The sequence below is a fragment of the Rattus norvegicus genome, chromosome 2 (genome assembly GCF_021556685.1).
Source record: "Rattus norvegicus strain SHRSP/BbbUtx chromosome 2, alternate assembly SHRSP_T2T, whole genome shotgun sequence".
NCBI classification, from domain to species: domain Eukaryota; kingdom Metazoa; phylum Chordata; class Mammalia; order Rodentia; family Muridae; genus Rattus; species Rattus norvegicus.
This window is the reverse complement of record NC_141535.1, coordinates 132495300-132519500: the sequence shown is the minus strand read 5'-3', so window position 1 is coordinate 132519500 and position 24201 is coordinate 132495300. Positions and strand designations below refer to the sequence as shown.

General features: G+C 39.0%; 1 protein-coding gene across 1 annotated transcript in view; it reads right to left on the bottom strand.

Moving 5' to 3' along the window:
* The window catches only part of Tgap1l12 (GTPase activating protein testicular GAP1 like 12), a 376199-nt gene extending 355024 nt beyond the window's left edge, over positions 1–21175 (bottom strand). The window contains exons 1-3 of the mRNA XM_087637245.1: positions 21021–21175; positions 18869–19144; positions 7316–7421 (exon numbers count right to left, since the gene is read on the bottom strand). The gene's annotated coding sequence lies outside the window, so the exon portion shown is untranslated. The remainder of the gene's footprint in view (positions 1–7315; positions 7422–18868; positions 19145–21020) is intronic.
* Between the last annotated feature and the right edge of the window lie 3026 nt (positions 21176–24201).

Genomic DNA, 24201 nt, shown 5'->3' with positions numbered 1-24201 from the left:
TCTACTGGGGCAGAAGAATCAGCTGCAGATAAGAAAAAAACAGAATCATTGTGGGAAAATCTTCTAAAGTGTTTCCTGAGAGTCAGCACCCAGTTGTGTAATAGAAGCAGTCAAGGTTGTAGCTCATGGTGAGAGTCCAATTTAGTGGTGTAAGAGCCTAACACACGGTACTGGGTTGAAAGGCATAATGAGATAAATGGTAAATAGCAGAGGCTTGGCAAGGTGCAGTATTAGCGTATGAAACGTAGCAGAGAAGTTGTGGCTTGACAGCAAAATGATAGCCTGGTACAGATTGTTGGTGAAAGTACAGCCCAGTTGCAGCAGAAGATACTGGTACCAAGAGGTGATGCCAAGGATGGCAGCAAATGTGAAATAGAGATGGTTTGAGCTTTCGATATAATCGCTCTCTGTCTCTGTCTCTCTGTCTCTGTCTCTGTCTCTGTCTCTGTCTCTGTCTCTCTCTCTCTCTCTCTCTGTGTGTGTGTGTGTGTGTGTGTGTGTGTGTGTGTGTGTGTGTGTGTGTGTAAGAAGAGGACAGATCTAGAAAAGTGACCTACGCCCTTTGGGGAAGTCCAGAAGGTCATTGTCAAATTGACAAGAAGTCCATTGCACTGCCTAATTTTTTGTCAACTTGATATAGTTACCTGAAAGGAGGGAACCTCAAATGAGATAAAAGTCCCAATAAGATCTGGTAATAAGGCATTTTCTTAACTGATAATAGATAGAGGAGGGCCTAGCCCAGTACCAGGGGCACCAGTCCTGAACTCATGGACTTGAGTTCTATGAGAAAGCAAGCAGAACATGCCATGAGGATTAAACCAATAAGTAGTATTCCTTGATGTCCTCTGCGGGCTCCTGGCTCCAGAATCCTGTCCTGTTTTAGTTTTTGTTCTGAATTCCTTTAATGGTGGACTGCAAAATGGAAATGTAATCCAAACAAAACCTTTCCTCCACAAACTAGCTTTTAGTAATAGTGCTCCACTATAGTAATAGTTACCCAAACTAAAATTATATGAACATTTTTCTTTACTAGATCATAATTATTCTACCATGAATAAAAGCGATATTTTTCTTCAGATGAAATAGCTATTCTGAGTCTAATAACTATACATATGTACTTCATTTTTCCTTGAATTAGCTTATTGTATAAATGTGGTCAAACACAAGAAAGAACTTGGGCTTCCTAACCACTCTAAAAGAATCATGCTTTCCAACAGTTCTTCTTTCAGATTAGGACATTTCACATTTCAAGGCTTCTTCTAAGTGAGTCTGAAATTATTTTACACTCAAGATAGAAGAAATGAATACTCTCTTCTCCATTCTTGCTTCATTTTTTACTTCCTTAGAAGAGTTGCTATGGTTACAATGCTGTGGAGTAACATACCAAATAATAATAATAATAATAATAATAATAATAATAATAATGTGAGTCACAGAAGTCAATATACTTATGTACTTATGAATGGCATTAAGAGAGAATGAGGCAGAGTATTCAATGAAGGCATCACAGTTTTAATTAAATAAAAACGGAACAACCTTTTTCATTACTGTCATAAAATTTGGGGGAAACTCCAGTGTAATGAGATAAGCAATCCTTGTTAGAGTTTAATTCAGTCTAGTAAGCTGATATAACAACCACAATCTGACATAACTTCAGAAATGATGACATAGAAATTTCATTTAGCATCATCAAAGATGTAATCTATTTTAAAATGAGGTCAATAGTTAATCTAATATAATATAAGCTATGCCCTTTAATATGGGAGAAAATTTAAATACACAGGTATGTATACAGACTGATACAAAATATTAGGATTAATTACTGCAGGCCAAGAAACTTCCAGAAGCTCAGCAATACTAAAAGCAGATAGTTTTCTGTCATTTTTAGATGGACAAAAAATGGACTGGTCCAGTCTTCCTCAATTTCCAGGCTCCTGAGTGTAAGACAATGAGTTTGTTTTGTTCTGATCACACAATCTTTGCTACTTTATTTCAGCAGCAAAGTGCTTTTCATAGTCATGTATAGAATTTTAAATATAATTAATTATTAAGTTGGAAGCATAGCTAGTTTTGCAAAGAAAGCATACTAATAAAATTGGTGTAGCTCATCAAATCACTGCATGTATAAGGACAATAAATGCAGTAGATTCTCTTAAATGGGGCCCACATAAATTCTCAGTTGTGAATAAAGTCTGTGATAGAAAATCACCATTTGCTCATTAGATTCCCATAGAAACAGGTAGCAAAGACATATGTTCAAAATTTAGCCCATTCACAGTACACCCTTCAGTTTAGTTTACTTTGATATCTTTATAATGCAATCATCTAATCTATTCGAAATCCATGCTTTCTCCTTCATTCAGCATAACAATGACACATGATTTATCTTTTGGAATAGGGTGATTCATTCTCCACACTATATATGATTCACAAATTACTTTATTCAGTAGAAGAAAATGTGGGAACATACCCTGTCAAAGTAAGTACATTGAGAGAGGGAGGGAAGGAGGGAGAGAGGGGGAGAGGGAGAGAGAGAGAGAGAGAGAGAGAGAGAGAGAGAGAGAGAGAGAGCAAGCGCACATAAGTAGAAGCTGGCAACTGTTTTAACAGAAAGAATATGACTTTGAATCATTTTGAAGGTAGAAAAGAAAGGGCTACTCGTCTGCTTCTCAGGACTGGCTAACAGTTAAACATTGAAATAAGGGCAGCATTGTGTTCAATACCATTCTGACTAGAATAATATGAAAGAATTTAACAAATCATATTATTTTATATGAATCAAAATCATACAAACTGATTATTATGATAAGGAAACAAACAAAACAAACTATATCATACTTGGATGTGCAACATATTAAATGCTCAGAATCCATTGGACGATGAATTACTATGCAAATCCAAAAAGAGGGCACGACAACAAAACCAAGGGGCAGTATAGGACAGAATCCTTCCAGTTTCCTCCTACATCCAGGAATTTCATCTCTGTACCCAGATCCAGCAAGGAGAAAGCAAGTCTCCAGGAGTGCAGATACACTTGAGAGCACAGGTAAGACCAAGTCTTCTGCTCCAACGGACCTGCCTGAATACCTCAGAACACAGGAGACAAGGAGAGTGTGGGACAGAATCCTTCTGTATACCCCTGCACCCTGAGCTGACCCTGTGCCACAGATCTCTAGACACATATCCTGTGAGGAGAGAGCTGGACTCTCAGAAGTGGAGACCATCCTAAGAGCACTGGTGAGACCACCACTTCTGTTCACATTCCTGACCCAAGAGGAACCCGCATGTAGCCATCTGGATACAGGATCCTAGGAGCAGTCAGTGACAGGATCCTTCCAGTTTCTGCCTGCAGCTGGAGCTGAAAATCAGTCTTCAGGAGCACTGATCAATGTGAGAGCAGAGGTAAAACCCAATTCTTCTCCGAGGGACCAACCTGAAGCCCTCAGGACACAGGAATCCAGGAGCAGTCTGGGACAGGTTCCTTCCAGCTTTTGCCTATGCCAAGACCTGAACCTGTACTCAGATCCCACCAGGAAAAAGCCTTTCAACAGGAGTGCTGACACATAGGCTTATAGGAGGGTAAAGCCACAAGACACCAAGACATCCTAACACCAGAGATAAGCAGAGGGCAAGAGGAAAGGGCAAGAACCTAAGCAACAGAAACCAAGTCATGTAGCATCATCAGGACACAGACCCACCACCACAGCTAGCTCTGGATACCCCAACACCCTGGAAAAGCAAGATTTGATTTCAAAATCACAACTCATGTTGATGTTACAGGATTTTAAGAAGGACATAAATAACTCCCTTAAAGAAATATAGGACATCACTGGTAAACAAGTATAAGCCCTTAAAGAAGAAACAAATATCCCTTAAAGAAATACAGGAAAACACAACCAAACAGATGAAGGAATTAAACAAAACCATCAGGAATCTAAAAGTAGAAATAAAAACAATAAAGAAATCACAAAGGGAGACAACTCTGAAGATAGAAAAGCTAGGAAAGGAATGAGGAGTCATAGACATAAGCATTACCATCAGAATACAAGAGACAGAGAGAATCTCAGTGGTAGAAGATACCATTTTTAAACACTGACACAGCATTCCAAGAAAATGCAAAATGGAAAAAGCTCCTAACCCAGAACACCCAGAAAATCCAGGACACAAGGAGAAGATCAAAGCTAAGGCTAGTAGGTATAGAAGAGAGAGAAGATTCCAACTTAATGGGACAGTAAATATCATCAACAAAATTATAGAAGAAAACTTTCCTAACCTAAGGAAAGAGATGCCCATAAACAGAACTCCAAATTGATTGGACCAGAAAAGAAATTCCTCCTGACACATAATAGTCAAAATACCAAATGAACAAAACAAAGAAAGAATATTAAAAGCAGTAAGGGAAAAAGATCAAGTAACATGTACAGGCAGACCTATCACATCACACTGGTCTACTCATCAGACTATACGAAAGGCAGAAGATCCTGGGCAAATGTCATCTATATGCAAAATGCCACAAATGCCAGCCCAGGCTACTATATCCAACAAAATTCTCAATTACCATAGATGGACAAACCATGATATTCCATGACAAAACCAAATTTATACAAAATCTCTCTACAAATCCAGACATAAACAGGATAATAAATGGAAAACTCCAACACATGGAGAGAAGCTAAACCCTGGAAAAAGCAAGAAAGTAATCTAATTTCAACTAAGCCAAAAGAAGATAGCCACACAAACATAATTCCACCTCTAACAACAAAAATAAGAGAAAACAACAATCATTTTTCCTTAATATCTCTCAACATCAATCAAGTCAAGACGTAGACTAACAGACAGGGTACCTGAAGAGGACCCAGCATTTTGCTGCATATAGGAAACACACCTCAGTGACAAAGACAGCGCTACCTCAGAGTAAAAGGCTGGGAAACAATTTTCTAAGCTAATAGTCCCAAGAGAAAAGCTGGAGTAGAAAATCTACTATTGAATAAAAATGACTTTCAACCAAACATTATCAGAATAGGTAAGGAAGAACACTTCATATTCATCACAGGCAAAATCCATCACGATGAACTCTCAATCCTAAATATCTATGCACCAAATGCAAGGGCACCTATATTCATAAAAGAAACCTTAGTAAAGCTCAAAGCATACATTGAACCTCACACAATATTAGCACACAACACCACACTCTCATCAATGCAAAGATCATGGAAACAGAAATTAAACAGAGACAACAGAGAAACTAACAGAAGTTATGAACCAAATGGATTTAACAGATATTTATAAAACATTCCATCCTAAATCAAAAGGTTATAGCTTCTTCTTAGCACCTCATGAATATTCTCCAAAATTGACCATATAATCAGTCACAAAATATGCCTCAACTGATACAGGAAGATAGAAATAATCCCATGCAATCTATCAGGTCACCTCACACTAAGACAGGTCTTCAATAACAACAATAATGACAGAAAGCCCACATATACATGGAAGTTGAACAATGCTCTACTCAATGATAACTTGGTCAAAGAAGAAATTAAGGAAGACATTAAAGACTTCTCAGAATTTAATGAAAATGAAGATAGAACACTCCCAAACTTATGGGATACAATGAAAGTGGTACTAAGAGGAAAACTCATAGCTCTGATTGCCTACAAAAAGAAACAGGAGAGAACATATGTCAGCAGCTTGATAGAACACCTAAAAGCTCTAGTTCCCATTTTAATTTGTTATAAAATATTCCATTATGATATCATCCTCTTGCTTGGCAGAGGGGCACTTTAAAAAACAAAACAAAAATTAAAACAATATATTCAACGTCCATTTTAAGAGAACTCTAAATTATAATGAAAAGTTTAGTCTTGTTTATAGGGAGAGCATTTCATTTTTTTTCCAGGCAGATATTCACCATAAACTGGTATGCCAAGACATTGTGTAAACACATTTTTGTCCCATTAGAATAACAGGCCTAGACATGAATCCAGATATGTTTTTCATCAAGTGGTTTCATGATCAGAGCACGAAATATCTTACAAACTGCATTTTGACAACCTATTACAATGAAGGCTACATAGAAAACTAAATGTATGGGATGGAAGATAATCGGTTGCAGGCTTGAATAGAAATCACCTTAAACTTGTAGCCCAGTCTCTAATCTCATTTCAGATTATTTAACAAATATCTTTTAGACCTATATCAAGAGTTGAATTGCCCTTAAGATATATATCCTGGAGCTTCTGAAGTTTTTTTTTAAAACATATTTTCAAATGATAGAATACTTTTATAATTTCTCCTTACTCCCTTTCTTGAAAACCTCCCACTTACACCTCTTGATTTCTTTTAATTTTTTTCTTTTTCTATTTTATTAATTATTTTATTTACATTTGAAATGTCCCATTCCTGGAATGGGACCAAGAATAAACTACCTCATCACCCTTCCCTTTTGCCTCTAAAAGGGTGTTCCCCAGCCAACCTACCTACTCCCATCTCACCCATCTGGCATCTCCCTTCTCTGCTGCATCAAGCTTCCACAGAAACAAGAACATCCCTTATATTGAGGTCAGAAACAAGCATCTGCATCATATCTAGCAGGAGCTGCAGACTGGCTGTGTCTGCTCTTGGGTGTTGGCTAATGTTCTGGCAATACTGAGGGTTTCAGTTAACCAATACTATTGACCTTCCTATAGGGTTGATATCCCTTTGCCTTCTTCATTCCTTCCCCTAACTCTTCCATTGGGGACCCAGGGTTCAGTCGGATGATTTACTGTAAGTATCTGCATCTGTCTCAGTCAGAGGCTGGTAGATCCTCTCAGAGGACAGCCATGTCAGGTTTCTGTCTGCAAGCATATCTTTGCATCAGCAACATTGTCATGTTTGGTGTCTATGCATGGGATGGAACAGAAGTTGAGGCAATCACTGGATGGCTTTTCCTTCAGTCTCTGCTCCAGTTTTTGTTTCTGCATTTCCTTTAGACAGAAACAGTACTGAGTCAAAAATTTTGAAAAGTGTTTTGGAATATATATATATATATATATATATATATATTTACACACAGACATATATACACACAAACACACACTCAGACATCTTTGTCAATCTATATAATGTTACTTGGAATTTCTGCCATCTTGATTTTGTATTAGATAGCAGGCAGATAATATGTTCTACAGCGAGGAAGCAAGGAAGACTATATGACTCATTTGTTTACTTTTAATTTGTTTTAAGTAACTACATAAAATGTTTATTATGTGTAAATATTATAAAAGAAAACTCAGAAGTGAAAAAGAAACTTAGATTTCAGCTTTAAACTTACACTACAGGAAGACGAGTCCAGCGTGGGAGAAAAATAGTCATGCCTATTTTCTCATGAGGGCGACATACTGCTGCTGAAATAAACTTGACAATGGTTCTTCAAAATGCTGAACAAGAAAACATAGGATGAAAAGAGTTTCACCATGACAGTTGAAGAAAATAGAAAATTATTTAATGTGAATAAAGTGATGGTGGTTATGAAAATGGATGTGACTACTGAAGCAGCAGCCTGTACACAGTTCAGGGAGCTTGTTCAACCTATGTATCTAGTATTTCATGATGCAGTGTGGAGTTAGACAGCATCATCTTGCGAGAATTCCCACTGGAGAACACTAGACCATGTGTTAGAGACATAACTAAGATTAATAACAGTGTAGGGTATATGGGAAGAAGGCTATATAAACACAACAGGAAGATTAACCCATAATAACAGGGAAATTTTGCAATTGAAATTTGGTTTTATAAAAGGTCTGTATAAGTTATAGTATCCCACCTCCTCCTCAGATATAAAGAGAAAAACTCTTAAGAAACAAAGAACCTCTATAACATCATGGTAGCACAGGGGCTCTGTGTCCCACCAGTACCAAGTATGCACCGTCCCAAGAGTAAATGAGGGAGAATACTGTTTGGAAGAGAACTAATTTACATTTGTCACGATGGCAATTCTGGTATATCTCACATGGTTCTTCTCTGGCTCTCCTAAGACAAAATCCTGCTTTTTAAATAACTGACCCCTTAATTTCTATCACCATGTAGAGTAAAAATTGAGTCTCAAATCATTGGCTTCCCAATAGGAGGATGAGAGAGGGCTATTCAGGAACCATTTATTTAATCTCTTAACTATTTTGGAAAATCTGATAAAATGACATGTTGACTGATATTAAAGGGTTAACAGTAGGGTAGGATGTGTATATCAAAAAAAATGAGGCTGAAAACCAGCTTGAAGTACTCTGTGTCCATGCAAGCACTTACACTGTACCTGTACACACTATTTATCTGGTTATCAAGGAACCAAAAGTGTTGTGTGCTGCAGAAAGCCTGAGAGATATGTCCTTATCTTCTTCTCAGGACATGTTGTCCCTACTAAAAAGGAAAGGGCCCGCAACTAAGCATGTCTTTACAGTATCTTCACATGTAACATTGTGTCAAACAGTAAAGGGCAAATTGGAATCAGAAGAAGAGATGGATATAACCAAGCAATCTGTTCATGTAGTGGCATGGATCCTTAAGGTAGGGAAAATCCTTCCATCATCCACCCTCATGATTCCTCTGAGTCTGTGGGAGTAGTTTTCTTCATTTTTGCATTCCCTTGAGTGACAGTAAATAGGTATGAGTGAAATCTGGTAAGCTCAAATCTCCTCTTTTAGTGTTAATAATGTGGATGATGTTTTGCTCAGAAATTGTTTAAGCAATGCTATTGTTGGATATCAAAAGTGATCCCTCTCCTCATATCTAGGAGACAAAATCTCAAAGCAAATGTTACTATCCTCTGCTGTAAAATATTTTTGACTCTCTTTATACATGTTTGGAGCCCACAGTTTAGGACTTAGTATGTATTTGTATAAACTGGGACTCAAAGCCACAGGATATTTTGTTATTTGTGCCTTGACTAGCTGTGGTTTTCAGTAATAGTTTCTATCCATTGTAAAGAGAATCTTTTTTTGATGGGTAAGGTTTATATTATCAGTGAATATTAACTTAAATATTTATAGTAGAGTTCGGAGTCACACTTGTTTAGTGAAATAGGGACAGGGCATTCTCTAAGAACCATGACCACATGTGCCTCCATGCTTCCAATACCAGATATGGCTTTGTGCTCCTGAGAAATCAGATAATAATTCCTATGGTTGTCTTTGTTGTCGTTACCATAATTGTATGATTCTATCATTTAAAATAGTATTCAAGCTGAAGTATTGCTCAATTATATGTACTAGTTTGCTCAGTGGTCCACTAGAGGCGCTGAGCTAAGGAAAGATTTTTCTGTAGTCAAAATAAATCTGAGAATCTATGTTTTGATTTCTAGTTTGAATAAACAAAACTTACTGGACCTATATATCAAGGAATATTTTACTGAGGGGAAACTTTGGGAGTTGTGAAGAAAGTTGGAACTGAAATTGAAAGGTGACTGTACCTTGAATAAATTCCATGATTAATTTTTTCAACAAAATACATTTCTTCTCTTTATAAGGACTTTCTACAAAATTTTGAAGGAAATCTGATGACGTCAAAACTCTATGATGGCAGACCCTGTGAGAGAGAGACCCAACCGCCTGGTCAGGTGGGCACTCCTGAGGCTGCAGAGCGGAAGAGACCACCAACACTGCTCACCCCTGCCCACATCCCTGGCCCAAGAGGAAACTGTATAAGGCCTCTGGGCTCCCGTGGGGGAGGGCCCAGGAGCAGCAGGTAACCTGCCTGAGACACCGCCAGAACCTGAAAGAAACAGACCAGATAAACAGTTTTCTGCACCCAAATCCCGTGGGAGGGAGAGCTAAACCTTCAGAGAGGGAGACAAGCCTGGGAAACCAGAAGAGACTGCTCCCTGCACGCACATCTCGGACGCCAGAGGAAAAAGCCAAAGACCATCTGGAACCCTGGTGCACTGAAGCTCCCGGAAGGGGCAGCACAGGTCTTCCTGGTTGCTGCCGCTGCAGAGAGCCCCTGGGCAGCACCCCACGAGCGAACCTGAGCCTCGGGACCACAGGTAAGACCAAATTTTCTGCTGCAAGAAAGCTGCCTGGTGAACTCAAGACACAGGCCCACAGGAAGAGCTGAAGACCTGTAGAGAGGAAAAACTACACGCCCGAAAGCAGAACACTCTGTCCCCATAACTGACTGAAAGAGAGGAAAACAGGTCTACAGCACTCCTGACACACAGGCTTATAGGACAGTCTAGCCACTGTCAGAAATAGCAGAACAAAGTAACACTAGAGATAATCTGATGGCGAGAGGCAAGCGCAGGAACCCAAGCAACAGAAACCAAGACTACATGCCATCATCGGAGCCCAATTCTCCCACCAAAACAAACATGGAATATCCAAACACACCAGAAAAGCAAGATCTAGTTTCAAAATTATTATGATCATGATGCTGGAGGACTTCAAGAAAGACATGAACACACTTAGGGAAACACAGGAAAACATTAATAAACAAGTAGAAGCCTACAGAGAGGAATCGCAAAAATCCCTGAAAGAATTCCAGGAAAACACAATCAAACAGTTGAAGGAATTAAAAATGGAAATAGAAGCAATCAAGAAAGAACACATGGAAACAACCCTGGATATAGAAAACCAAAAGAAGAGACAAGGAGCTGTAGATACAAGCTTCACCAACAGAATACAAGAGATGGAAGAGAGAATCTCAGGAGCAGAAGATTCCATAGAAATCATTGACTCAACTGTCAAAGATAATGTAAAGCGGAAAAAGCTACTGGTCCAAAACATACAGGAAATCCAGGACTCAATGAGAAGATCAAACCTAAGGATAATAGGTATAGAAGAGAGTGAAGACTCCCAGCTCAAAGGACCAGTAAATATCTTCAACAAAATCATAGAAGAAAACTTCCCTAACCTAAAAAAAGATATACCCATAGACATACAAGAAGCCTACAGAACTCCAAATAGATTGGACCAGAAAAGAAACACCTCCCGTCACATAATACTCAAAACACCAAACGCACAAAATAAAGAAAGAATATTAAAAGCAGTAAGGGAAAAAGGTCAAGTAACACATAAAGGCAGACCTATCAGAATCACACCAGACTTCTCGCCAGAAACTATGAAGGCCAGAAGATCCTGGACTGATGTCATACAGACCCTAAGAGAACACAAATGCCAGCCCAGATTACTGTATCCTGCAAAACTCTCAATTAACATTGATGGAGAAACCAAGATATTCCATGACAAAACCAAATTTACACAATATCTTTCTACAAATCCAGCACACAAAGGATAATAAATGGTAAAGCCCAACATAAGGAGGCAAGCTATAACCTAGAAGAAGCAAGAAACTAATCGTCTTGGAAACAAAACAAAGAGAATGAAAGCACACAAACATAACCTCACATCCAAATATGAATATAACGGGAAGCAATAATCACTATTCCTTAATATCTCTCAAAATCAATGGCCTCAACTCCCCAATAAAAAGACATAGATTAACAAACTGGATATGCAACGAGGACCCTGCATTCTGCTGCCTACAGGAAACACACCTCAGAGGCAAAGACAGACATTACCTCAGAGTGAAAGGCTGGAAAACAATTTTCCAAGCAAATGGTCAGAAGAAGCAAGCTGGAGTAGCCATTCTAATATCAAAAAAAAATCAATTTTCAATTAAAAGTCATCAAAAAAGATAAGGAAGGACACTTCATATTCATCAAAGGAAAAATCCACCAAGATGAACTCTCAATCCTAAATATCTATGCCCCAAATACAAGGGCACCTACATACATAAAAGAAACCTTACTAAAGCTCAAAACACACATTGCACCTCACACAATAATAGTGGGAGATTTCAACACCCCACTCTCATCAATGGACAGATCATGGAAACAGAAATTGAACAGAGATGTAGACAGACTAAGAGAACTCATGAGCCAAATGGACTTAACGGATATTTATAGAACATTCTATCCTAAAGCAAAAGGATATACATTCTTCTCAGCTCCTCATGGTACTTTCTCCAAAATTGACCATAATATTGGTCAAAAAACGGGCCTCAACAGGTACAGAAAGATAGAAATAATCCCATGCGTGCTATCGGACCACCACGGCCTAAAACTGGTCTTCAATAACAATCAAGGAAGAATGCCCGCATATACTTGGAAATTGAACAATGCTCTACTCAATGATAACCTGGTCAAGGAAGAAATAAAGAAAGAAATTAAAAACATTTTAGAATTTAATGAAAATGAAGGTACAACATACCAAAACTTATGGGACACAATGAAAGCTGTGCTAAGAGGAAAACTCATAGCGCTGAGTGCCTGCAGAAAGAAACAGGAAAGAGCATATGTCAGCAGCTTGACAGCACACCTAAAAGCTCTAGAACAAAAAGAAGCACATACACCCAGGAGGAGTAGAAGGCAGGAAATAATCAAACTCAGAGCTGAAATCAACCAAGTAGAAACAAAAAGGACCATAGAAAAAATCAACAAACCAAAAGTTGGTTCTTTGAGAAAATCAACAAGATAGATAAACCCTTAGCCAGACTAACGAGAGGACACAGAGAGTGCGTCCAAATTAACAAAATCAGAAATGAAAAGGGAGACATAACAACAGATTCAGAGGAAATTCAAAAAATCATCAGATCTTACTATAAAAACCTATATTCAACAAAACTTGAAAATCTTCAGGAAATGGATAATTTCCTAGACAGATACCAGGTACCGAAGTTAAATCAGGAACAGATAAACCAGTTAAACAACCCCATAACTCCTAAGGAAATAGAAGCAGTCATTAAAGGTCTCCCAACCAAAAAGAGCCCAGGTCCAGACGGGTTTAGTGCAGAATTCTACCAAACCTTCATAGAAGACCTCATACCAATATTATCCAAACTATTCCACAAAATTGAAACAGATGGAGCACTACCGAATTCCTTCTACGAAGCCACACTTACTCTTATACCTAAACCACACAAAGACACAACAAAGAAAGAGAACTTCAGACCAATTTCCCTTATGAATATCGATGCAAAAATACTCAACAAAATTCTGGCAAACCGAATTCAAGAGCACATCAAAACAATCATCCACCATGACCAAGTAGGCTTCATCCCAGGCATGCAGGGATGGTTTAATATACGGAAAACCATCAACGTGATCCATTATATAAACAAACTGAAAGAACAAAACCACATGATCATTTCATTAGACACTGAGAAAGCATTTGACAAAATTCAACACCCCTTCATGATAAAAGTCCTGGAGAGAATAGGAATTCAAGGCCCATACCTGAACATAGTAAAAGCCATATACAGCAAACCAGTTGCTAACATTAAACTAAATGGAGAGAAACTCGAAGCAATCCCACTAAAATCAGGGACTAGACAAGGCTGCTCACTCTCTCCCTACTTATTCAATATAGTTCTTGAAGTTCTAGTCAGAGCAATCAGACAACAAAAGGAGGTCAAGGGGATACAGATCGGAAAAGAAGAAGTCAAAATATCACTGTTTGCAGATGATATGATAGTGTATTTAAGTGATCCCAAAAGTTCCACCAGAGAACTACTAAAGCTGATAAACAACTTCAGCAAAGTGGCTGGGTATAAAATTAACTCAAATGAATCAGTTGCCTTCCTCTACACAAAAGAGAAACAAGCTGAGAAAGAAATTAGGGAAACGACACCTTTCATAATAGACCCAAATAATATAAAGTACCTCGGTGTGACTTTAACCAAGCAAGTAAAAGATCTGTACAATAAGAACTACAAGACACTGAAGAAGGAAATTGAAGAAGACCTCAGAAGATGGAAAGATCTCCCATGCTCATGGATTGGCAGGATTAATATAGTAAAAGTGGCCATTTTACCAAAAGCAATCTACAGATTCAATGCAATCCCCATCAAAATACCAATCCAATTCTTCAAAGAGTTAGACAGAACAATTTGCAAATTCATCTGGAATAACAAAAAACCCAGGATAGCTAAAGCTATCCTCAACAATAAAAGGACTTCAGGGGGAATCACTATCCATGAACTCAAGCAGTATTACAGAGCAATAGTGATAAAAACTGCATGGTATTGGTACAGAGACAGACAGATAGACCAATGGAATAGAATTGAAGACCCAGAAATGAACGCACACACCTATGGTCACTTGATTTTTGACAAAGGAGCCAAAACCATCAAATGGAAAAAAGATAGCATTTTCAGCAGATGGTGCTGGTTCAACTGGAGGTCAACATGTAGAAGAATGCAGATTGATCCATGCTTATCACCCTGTACAAAGCTTAAGTCCAAGTGGATCAAGGACCTCCACATCAAACCAGACACACTCAAACTAATAGAAGAAAAACTAGGGAAGCATCTAGAACACATGGGCACTGGAAAAAATTTCCTAAACAAAACACCAATGGCTTATGCTCTAAGATCAGGAATCGACAAATGGGATCTCATAAAACTACAAAGCTTCTGTAAGGCAAAGGACACGGTGGTTAGGACAAAACGGCAACCAATAGATTGGGAAAAGATCTTTACCAATCCTACAAGAAGTAGAGGCCTTATATCCAAAATATACAAAGAACTCAAGAAGTTAGACTGCAGGGAAACAAATAACCCTATTAAAAAATGGGGTTCAGAGCTAAACAAAGAATTCACAGCTGAGGAATGCCGAATGGCTGAGAAACACCTAAAGAAATGTTCAACATCTTTAGTCATAAGGGAAATGCAAATCAAAACAACACTGAGATTTCACCCCACACCAGTGAGAATGGCTAAGATCAAAAACTCAGGGGAAACAGATGCTGGCGAGGATGTGGAGGAAGAGGAACACTCCTCCATTGTTGGTGGGATTGCAAACTGGTACAACCATTCTGGAAATCAGTCTGGAGAATCCTCAGAAAATTGGACATTGAACTGCCTGACGATCCAGCTATACCTCTCTTGGGCATATACCCAAAAGATGCCCCAACATATAAAAAAGACACGTGCTCCACTATGTTCATTGCAGCCTTATTTATAATAGCCAGAAGCTGGAAAGAACCCAGATGCCCTTCAACAGAGGAATGGATACAGAAAATGTGGTACATCTACACAATGGAATATTACTCAGCTATCAAAAACAACGACTTTATGAAATTTGTAGGCAAATGGTTGGAACTGGAAAACATCATCTTGAGTGAGCTAACCGAATCACAGAAAGACATACATGGTATGCACTCATTGATAAGTGGCTATTAGCCCAAATGCTTGAATTACCCTAGATGCCTAGAGCAAATGAAACTCAAGACGGATGATCAAAATGTGAATGCTTCACTCCTTCTTTAAAAGGGGAACAAGAATACCCTTGGCAGGGAAGAGAGAGGCAAAGATTAAAACAGAGACTGAAAGAACACCCATTCAGAGTCTGCCCCACATGTGGCCCATACATATATAGCCACCCAATTAGACAAGATGGATGAAGCAAAGAAGTGCAGACCGACAGGAGCCGGATGTAGATCGCTCCTAAGAGACACAGCCAGAATACAGCAAATACAGAGGCGAATGCCAGCAGCAAACCACTGAACTGAGAATAGGACCCCCGTTGAAGGAATCAGAGAAAGAACTGGAAGAGCTTGAAGGGGCTCGAGACTCCATATGTACAACATTGCCAAGCAACCAGAGCTTCCAGGGACTAAGCCCCTACCCAAAGACTATACATGGACTGACCCTGGACTCTGACCTCATAGGTAGCAATGCATATCCTTGTAAGAGCACCAGTGGAAGGGGAAGCCCTGGGTCCTGCTAAGACTGAACCCCCAGTGAACTAGACTGGTGGGGGGAGGGCGGCAATGGGGGGAGGGTTGGGAGGTGAACACCCATAAGGAAGGGGAGGGGGGAGGGGGACGTTTGCCCGGATACCGGGAAAGGGTATAACACTTGAAATGTATATAAGAAATACTCAAGTTAATAAAAAAACAACATAGAAATAAACAAAAAACATAAACAACAAACAAACACACAAAAAAACAAAAACAAAAACAAAAAAAAACTCTATGATGACCACTAAAAACAGGGACTAGACAAGGCTGCCTACTCTCTCCCTACTTATTCAATAGAGTTCTTGAAGTTCTAGCCAGAGCAATCACACAACAAAAGGAGATCAAAGGGATACAGCTCGTAAAGAAGAAGTCAAAATATCACTATTTGCAGATGATATGATAGTATATTTAAGTGATCCCAAAAGTTCCACCAGATAAACAACTTCAGCAAAGTGGCTGGGTATAAAATTAACTCAAATAAATCAGTAGCCTTCCTCTACACAAAAGAGAAACAAGCCGAGAAAGAAATTAGGGAAATGACACCCTTCATAATAGACCCAAATAATATAAAGTACCTCGGTGTGACTTTAACCAAGCAAGTGAAAGATCTGTACAATAAGAACTTCAAGACTCTGAGGAAAGAAATTGAAGAAGACCTCAGAAGATGGAAAGATCTCCCATGCTCATGGATTGGCAGGATTAATATAGTAAAAATGGCCATTTTACCAAAAGCAATCTACAGATTCAATGCAATCCCCATCAAAATACCAATCCAATTCTTCAAAGAGTTAGACAGAACAATTTGCAAATTCATCTGGAAGAACAAAAAACCCAGGATAGCTAAAGCTATTCTCAACAATAAAAGGACTTCAGGGGGAATCACTATCCATGAACTCAAGCAGTATTACAGAGCAATAGTGATAAAAACTGCATGGTATTGGTACAAAGACAGACAGATAGACCAATGGAACAGAATTGAAGACCCAGAAATGAACCCACACACTTATGGGCACTTGATTTTTGACAAAGGAGTCAAAACCATCCAATGGAAAAATGATAGCATTTTCAGCAAATGGTGCTGGTTCAACTGGAGGTCAACATATAGAAGAATGCAAATCGATCCATGCTTATCACCCTGCACAAAGCTTAAGTCCAAGTGGATCAAGGACCTCCACATCAAACCAGATACAGTGAAACTAATAGAAGAAAAACTAGGGCAGCATCTCGAACACATGGGCACTGGAAAAAATTTCCTGAACAAAACACCAATGGCTTATGCTCTAAGATCAAGAATCGACAAATGGGATCTCATAAAACTGCAAAGCTTCTGTAAGGCAAAGGACACTGTGGTTAGGACAAAATGGCAACCAACAGATTGGGAAAAGATCTTTACCAATCCTACGACAGATAGAGGGCTTATATCCAAAATATACAAAGAACTCAAGAAGTTAGAGTGCAGGGAGACAAATAACCCTATTAAAAATGGGGTTCAGAGCTAAACAAAGAATTCACAGCTGAGGAATGCCAAATGGCTGAGAATCACCTAAAGAAATGTTCAACATCTTTAGTCATAAGGGAAATGCAAGTCAAAACAACCCTGAGATTTCACCTCACACCAGTGAGAATGGCTAAGATCAAAAACTGAGTTGACAGCAGATGCTGGTGAGGATGTGAAGAAAGAGGAACACTCCTTCATTGTTGGTGGGATTGCAGAGTGGTACAACCATTCTGGAAATCAGTCTGGAGGTTCCTCAGAAAATTGGACATTGAACTGCCTCAGGATCCAGCTATATCTCTCTTGGGCATATACCCAAAAGATGCCCCAACATATAAAAAAGACACGTGCTCCACTATGTTCATCGCAGCCTTATTTATAGTAGCCAGAAGCTGGAAAGAACCCAGATGCCCTTCAACAGAGGAATGGATACAGAAAATGTGGTACATCTACACAATGGAATATTACTCAGCTATCAAAAACAACGACTTTATGAAATTCATAGGCAAATGGTTGGAACTGGAAAATATCATCCTGAGTGAGCTAACCCAATCACAGAAAAACACACATGGTATGCACTCATTGATAAGTGGCTATTAGCCCAAATGCTTGAATTACCCTACATGCCTAGAACACATGATACCCAAGACGGATGATTAAAATGTGAATACTTCACTCCTTCTTTAAAAGTGGAACAAGAATACCCGTGGCAGGGAATAGAGAGGCAAAGATTAAAACATAAATAGAAGGAACACTCATTCAGAGCCTGCCCCACATGTGGCCCCATACATATACAGCCACCCAATTGGACAGGATGGATGAAGCAGGTAAGTGCAGGCAGACGGGAGCCGGATGTGGATCTCTCCTGAGAGACACAGCCAGAATACAGCAAATACAGAGGCTATTGCCCGTAGTAAACCACTGAACTGAGAATAGGACTCCCATTGCATGAATCAGAGAAAGAACTGGAAGAGCTTGAAGGGGCTCGAGACTCCATATGAACGACAATGCCAAGAAACCAGAGCTTCCAGGGACTAAGCCACTACCTAAAGACTATACATGGACTGACCCTGGACTCTGACCTCATAGTTAGCATTGAATATCCTAGTAAGATCACCAGTGTAAGGGGAAGCCCTGGGTCCTTCTAAGACTGAACCCCCAGTGAACGTGATTGTTGGGGGGACGGCTGCAATGGGGGGAGGATGGGGAGGGGAACACCCATAAAGAAGGAGAGGGAGAGGGGCTAGGGGGATGTTGGCCTGGAAACCAGGAAAGGGAATAGCACTCGAAATGTAAATAAGAAATACTCAAGTTAATAAAAAAAAAAACTCTATGATGAGTGTATTGCTGTAAACAAAATGGTCAATGATGAAAAGAAATTAGCAGTAGTGCAGAGGTATCTGTTGGCAAACTGTGAAGAACATCATCAAAATAAAAGTAATATTTGCTTATACATTAGAGATTATATATCACGAAAATATTTATTAAAAACACTGACAGATAGCAAAAGGTTTCAAATGTTCACAAACACGAAAGGCACTTTCAAAAGAGAAGTGTGAGTTACAGTGGGGATCACAATAGCCCAGAATTATAATCTTACCTTCATATTCAATTTAGATTTATCTTTTTTTCTGACTTGGGTAAATATTTCAAGCAATAATTTCAGTACACATTCTTTCATTTTATTTTCAGAGCATCCTACATATGACACAATTACTCTTTTCCTTCCTTCATATTTACAATTGAGTATATTTGTTTTAGAATAACTGCCTCTGTGTTCAGTCTTTTAAAAAGCTGCAAACTGCAAATGCTGCTCTTCTGAGGCAACTTTATGATCAAGAATCAAAAAATTGGACGTCAAAAAACTGCAAAGTTTCTGTAAGGTAAAGGACACTGTCATTAGGACAAAAAGGCAACCAACAGACTATGAAAAGATCTTTATCAATCCTACATCTGATAGAGGACTAATATCTAAAATATACAAAGAACTTAATAAGTTACCCTCAAGAGAGAAAAAGAACCCTATTAAAAATGCAGAACAGAGCTAAATAAACCATTCTCCCCTGAGGATCATTGAATGGCCCAAAAGCACCTAAAGAAATATTCCTTAGTCATCAGTTAAATGCAAATCAAAACAACCCTGAGATTCCACCTCATATCAGCCAGAATGGCTAAGATAAAAATCTCAGGTGACAGCAGATGCTGGTAAGGATGTGGATAAAAAGGTACACTCCTCCATTGTTGATTGGACTGCAAACTGGTACAACCACTCTGGAAATCTGTCTAGAGGTTCCCCAGAATATTGGACATAGTATTACCTGAGGACCCAACTATACCTCTCCTAGGTATATACCCAAAAGTTGCTCCAACATACAACAGAGAAACATGCTCCTCTATGTTCTTAGCACCATTGTTTATAATAGCAAGAAGCTGGAAAGAACCCAGATGCCCTTCAACAGAGGAATAGATTTTAAAAATGTGGTACATCTATACAATAGATTATTTCTCTGCAATGAAAAACAATGACTTCATGACATTTATAGGCAAATGGAATGAACTAAAAATATCATCCTGAATGAGGTAACCCAATCACAGAAAAACACTCATAGTGTGTGCTTATTAATATGTTAATATTAGCCCAAAAGCTCAATTTACCCAAGATTTAATTCACAGAGCACAGGAAGCTCTAGAGTAGGCATGACCAAAATGCCAATGTTTCACTACTTCTTAAAAGGGGTAACAAAAATATCAATATGAAGTGATATGGATGCTAAGTTAAAAGCAGAGACTAAAGAAACAGCCATTCAGTTCTTGCCTCACATGTTTGTGGATATATATATATCCACAAACACTAGATAAGATTCATGAAGCTAAGAACTGCATGCTGACAGGAACTGGATATAAATCTTTCCTGAGAGACACATCCAGGGCACGTCAAATACAGAGATGAATGGTAGCAGCAATTCACTAAATTGAGAACAGGACCCACTTTGGGGGTATTTGAGGGAGGTTTGAGAGAGCTGAAAGGGCTTGTACACCATAAGAACAACAATGCCAACCAACCTGAAGTTCCAGGGACTAAACCACTACCCATATATTATTCATGGGCCACCCAGGGCCCAAGCTGCATGTGTACCATTTAATAGCTCGGTTGTGGTACCAATGGAATGGGTAGCTCCTGTTCCTGTCAAAGTTGGACCCCCAGTACAGGGGAATGTCTGGGGGTGTGTTAGCGGTGTGTGAATGTGGGGAACACCCTTATGGGGGAGGGGGGATGGGATGGTGGCTTATGGACAGGAAACCAGAATGGGAATAATATTTGAACTGTAAATAAAGAATATTTCCAATACTAATTAAATATATAAAATTTAAAAAGTAATTGGTTTGCTTCTGTTTTATTTTGTTAAGAACACATTTGTCTTTCTTCCGATTTCTTTAACATCTATTAGTATTTAAGTTTTGATAGTAAATGAATGTTCTCAAGGGATACTGCACCATTTTAAATTTAGAAATATGTTTTCAATTGTACGAGCAATAGTTCTACTATATTACGCATATTTGAGACAGTGTTATTCTTTCACCTGAACATGATATCTCATATTCATGATATTATTTGTGTCAAGTTGACAAAGGGTGAGTTGTAGTGGTGATTCCTGTTTGTCAACTCGACTATATCTGGAATAAACTACAATACAAAATGAAAGGCTCAGCTTTGATCCTGATCTTGAGGCTGAGATATAAAAGTTTCTGACCTGGATCTTGGCATGAAGACATTGTGGCATTGTGGCTATGAATCCCAGGAGACTAAGGAAAGGAGATCTCTGAGTTCAAGATCATCTGGCACAAAGCAAGTCTCTGATCCAGGTATGATGGTGGTACATACCTTTGATCTGGGACACACCTCCTGCTGGAGACATACATAAGGTCATTGGAAGAAGGAAGACTCTTTCTCTTCGCCTGCCTGCCTTGTGGGACTGCGCCACTGCTGCTGGTCATTGGTGAGGAGTTGGGTTACAGAATTAAGTCATCAAAAATTCCCTTAGTATATAGAGTATACCTATAAGTTCTGTGTCTCTTGGGAAGTTCCATACATCCTACTTTGCCTTTTTTTTTTTTTGGAGGTCAACATCTTAAGTGTTTTATGTATTTTTGATATTATCCTCTTGTCTGACATAGGCTTAGTGAAGATTCTTTTCCAATATGTATGTTTTCCAATATGTCTATTGATACTCTCTTTTGCCATACTGAAAGTTTTCAGTTTCATGATATTCCCATTTATTGATTGTTGATATTAGAACACAAGCCTTTAGTGTTCTCAGAAAATTTCCCCCTGTGCCAATGAATGTGAGTTTCTTTTCCACTTTCTATTCTATTAGATTCAGTGTATCTGGGTTTTTTGTTGTTGTTGTTGTTGTTGTTGTTGTTGTTGTTGTTGTTGTTGTTGAGTTCAGGTTTGTGCAAGGTGACAAATCAAGTGCCAATTAGACCTGTCCTATTTATGGAAGGTGCTTTTTTTTTAGTTGTATATTTTTGACCTCTGTGTCAATGGTCAAGTGTGCATAAGGGTGTGGTTTTATTTACAGGTCTTCAGTTCTATTTTATCTGTCTGACTCTGTACCAATACATATCATGCTGTTTTTATTACTATTGCTATATATTATAGATTGTGGTCAGAGATGGTGATTCCCCCAAATTTTTTGTGTTGTTGAGATTTCTTTTTGCTATTCTATGTGTTTGGTCTTTCCATATGAAGTTGATAACTATTCTCCCCAAATCTATGAAGAATTGTCTTGGAATTTTGGGGGGGATTGCATTGAATCAAAACATTACTTTTGGTAAAACACCATTTTCGCTATGTTCATCCTACCTATCCCTGAGCATGGTAGATCTTTCTTTCTTCTGGGGTCTAATTCCCAGAGAGAAAGTTCATTAAATTGAAGAGGTTTCCATTAATCAGATTAGTCATTCTGTACAACAGGCATTTTAGTCCCTTGACCAGCATTTATGAATAACTAATTATCATGTATTAATTTATGTTGATTTTTTTATACAATAAAACTTAGGTGGTTTCAGGATCAGATTCTAAATAGATATACTATTTATTCAGAAGAGAGGTAATTGATAAGAAAGGTACTATACATACTGAATGAGATGTTGGATGCAGTTATAGGAATACCAGGTCAATGCAAAACCACTACTCTCATTTCTTTCTTATGCATACAATACATCTTATCCACAGATTTCTGTCCCTCCACTGCTTCCTTGTCATATGTCTTTCCTTGACTCACCTCTCTCAGATTCACCACTCCTCTCTTTTCCTTCAGAAAATAGAATGCCATCTGGTGATATCAACCAAACATGACATTACAAGATGCATTAAGAATAGGTACAAACCACCATATCAAAGCTGGATGAGGCAACTGATAGAAGGAAAATCATCCTAAAAGCAGGTTAAATGGTCAGACATTACCCTACTTCCACTGTTAGGAACCCTCTAAATACCTCAAGCTATCCAAGCACAGATGTATGTGAAGGACCCAGTGAATACCCATGCAGGCTTCCTGATTGCCACTTCAGTCACTCTGAGCCTCTCCTACCCTGGTTAATGACTCTTTGGGCTGTGTTCAAATGATCATCCTGAACCTTCTGGCTCCTACAATTTTTCTTTCCCCTCGTCCACTGGGTTTCTTGTGCTTTACCTAATCTTCTCTCATCTTTTTTTTTTTTTTTTATTTTTTATTAACTTGAGTATTTCTTATATACATTTCGAGTGTTATTCCCTTTCCTGGTTTCCGGGCAAACATCCCCCTCCCCCCTCCCCTTCCTTAGGGGAGTTCCCCTCCCAACCCTCCCCCCACTGCCGCCCTCCCCCCATAGACTAGTTCACTGGCGGTTCAGTCTTAGCAGGACCCAGGGCTTCCCCTTCCACTGGTGCTCTTACTAGGATATTCATTGGTACCTATGGGGTCAGAGTCCAGGGTCAGTCCATGTATAGTCTTTAGGTAGTGGCTTAGTCCCTGGAAGCTCTGGTTGCTTGGCATTGTTGTACTTTTGGGGTCTCGAGCCCCTTCAAGCTCTTCCAGTTCTTTCTCTGATTCCTTCAACAGGGGACCTATTCTCAGTTAAGTGGTTTGCTGCTGGCATTCGCCTCTGTATTTGCTGTATTCTGGCTGTGTCTCTCAGGAGCAATCTACATCCGGCTCCTGTCGGTCTGCACTTCTTTGCTTCATCCATCTTGTCTAATTGGGTGGCTGTATATGTATGGGCCACATGTGGGGCAGGCTCTGAATGGGTGTTCCTTCATTCTCTGTTTTAATCTTTGCCTCTCCCTTCCCTGCCAAGGGTATTCTTTTTCCTCATTTAAAGAAGGAGTGGAGCAATCACATTTTGATCATCCGTCTTGAGTTTCTTTGTTCTAGGGATCTAGGGTAATTCAAGCATTTGGGCTAATAGCCACTTATCAATGAGTGCATACCATGTATGTCTTTCTGTGATTGGGTTAGCTCACTCAGGATGATATTTTCCAGTTCCAACCATTTGCCTACGAATTTCATAGACTCGTTGTTTTTGATAGCTGAGTAATATTCCATTGTGTAGATGTACCACATTTTCTGTATCCATTCCTCTGTTGAAGGGCATCTGGGTTCTTTCCAGTTTCTGGCGATTATAAATAAGGCTGCGATGAACATAGTGGAGCACGTGTCTCTTTTATATGTTGAGGCATCTTTGGGTATATGCCCAAGACAGGTATAGCTGGATCCTCAGGCAGTTCAATGTCCAATTTTCTGAGGAACCTCCAGACTGATTTCCAGAATGGTTTTACCAGTCTGCAATCCCACCAACAATGGAGGAGTGTTCCTCTTTCTCCACATCCTCGCCAGCATCTGCTGTCACCTGAGTTTTTGATCTTAGCCATTCTCACTGCTGTGAGGT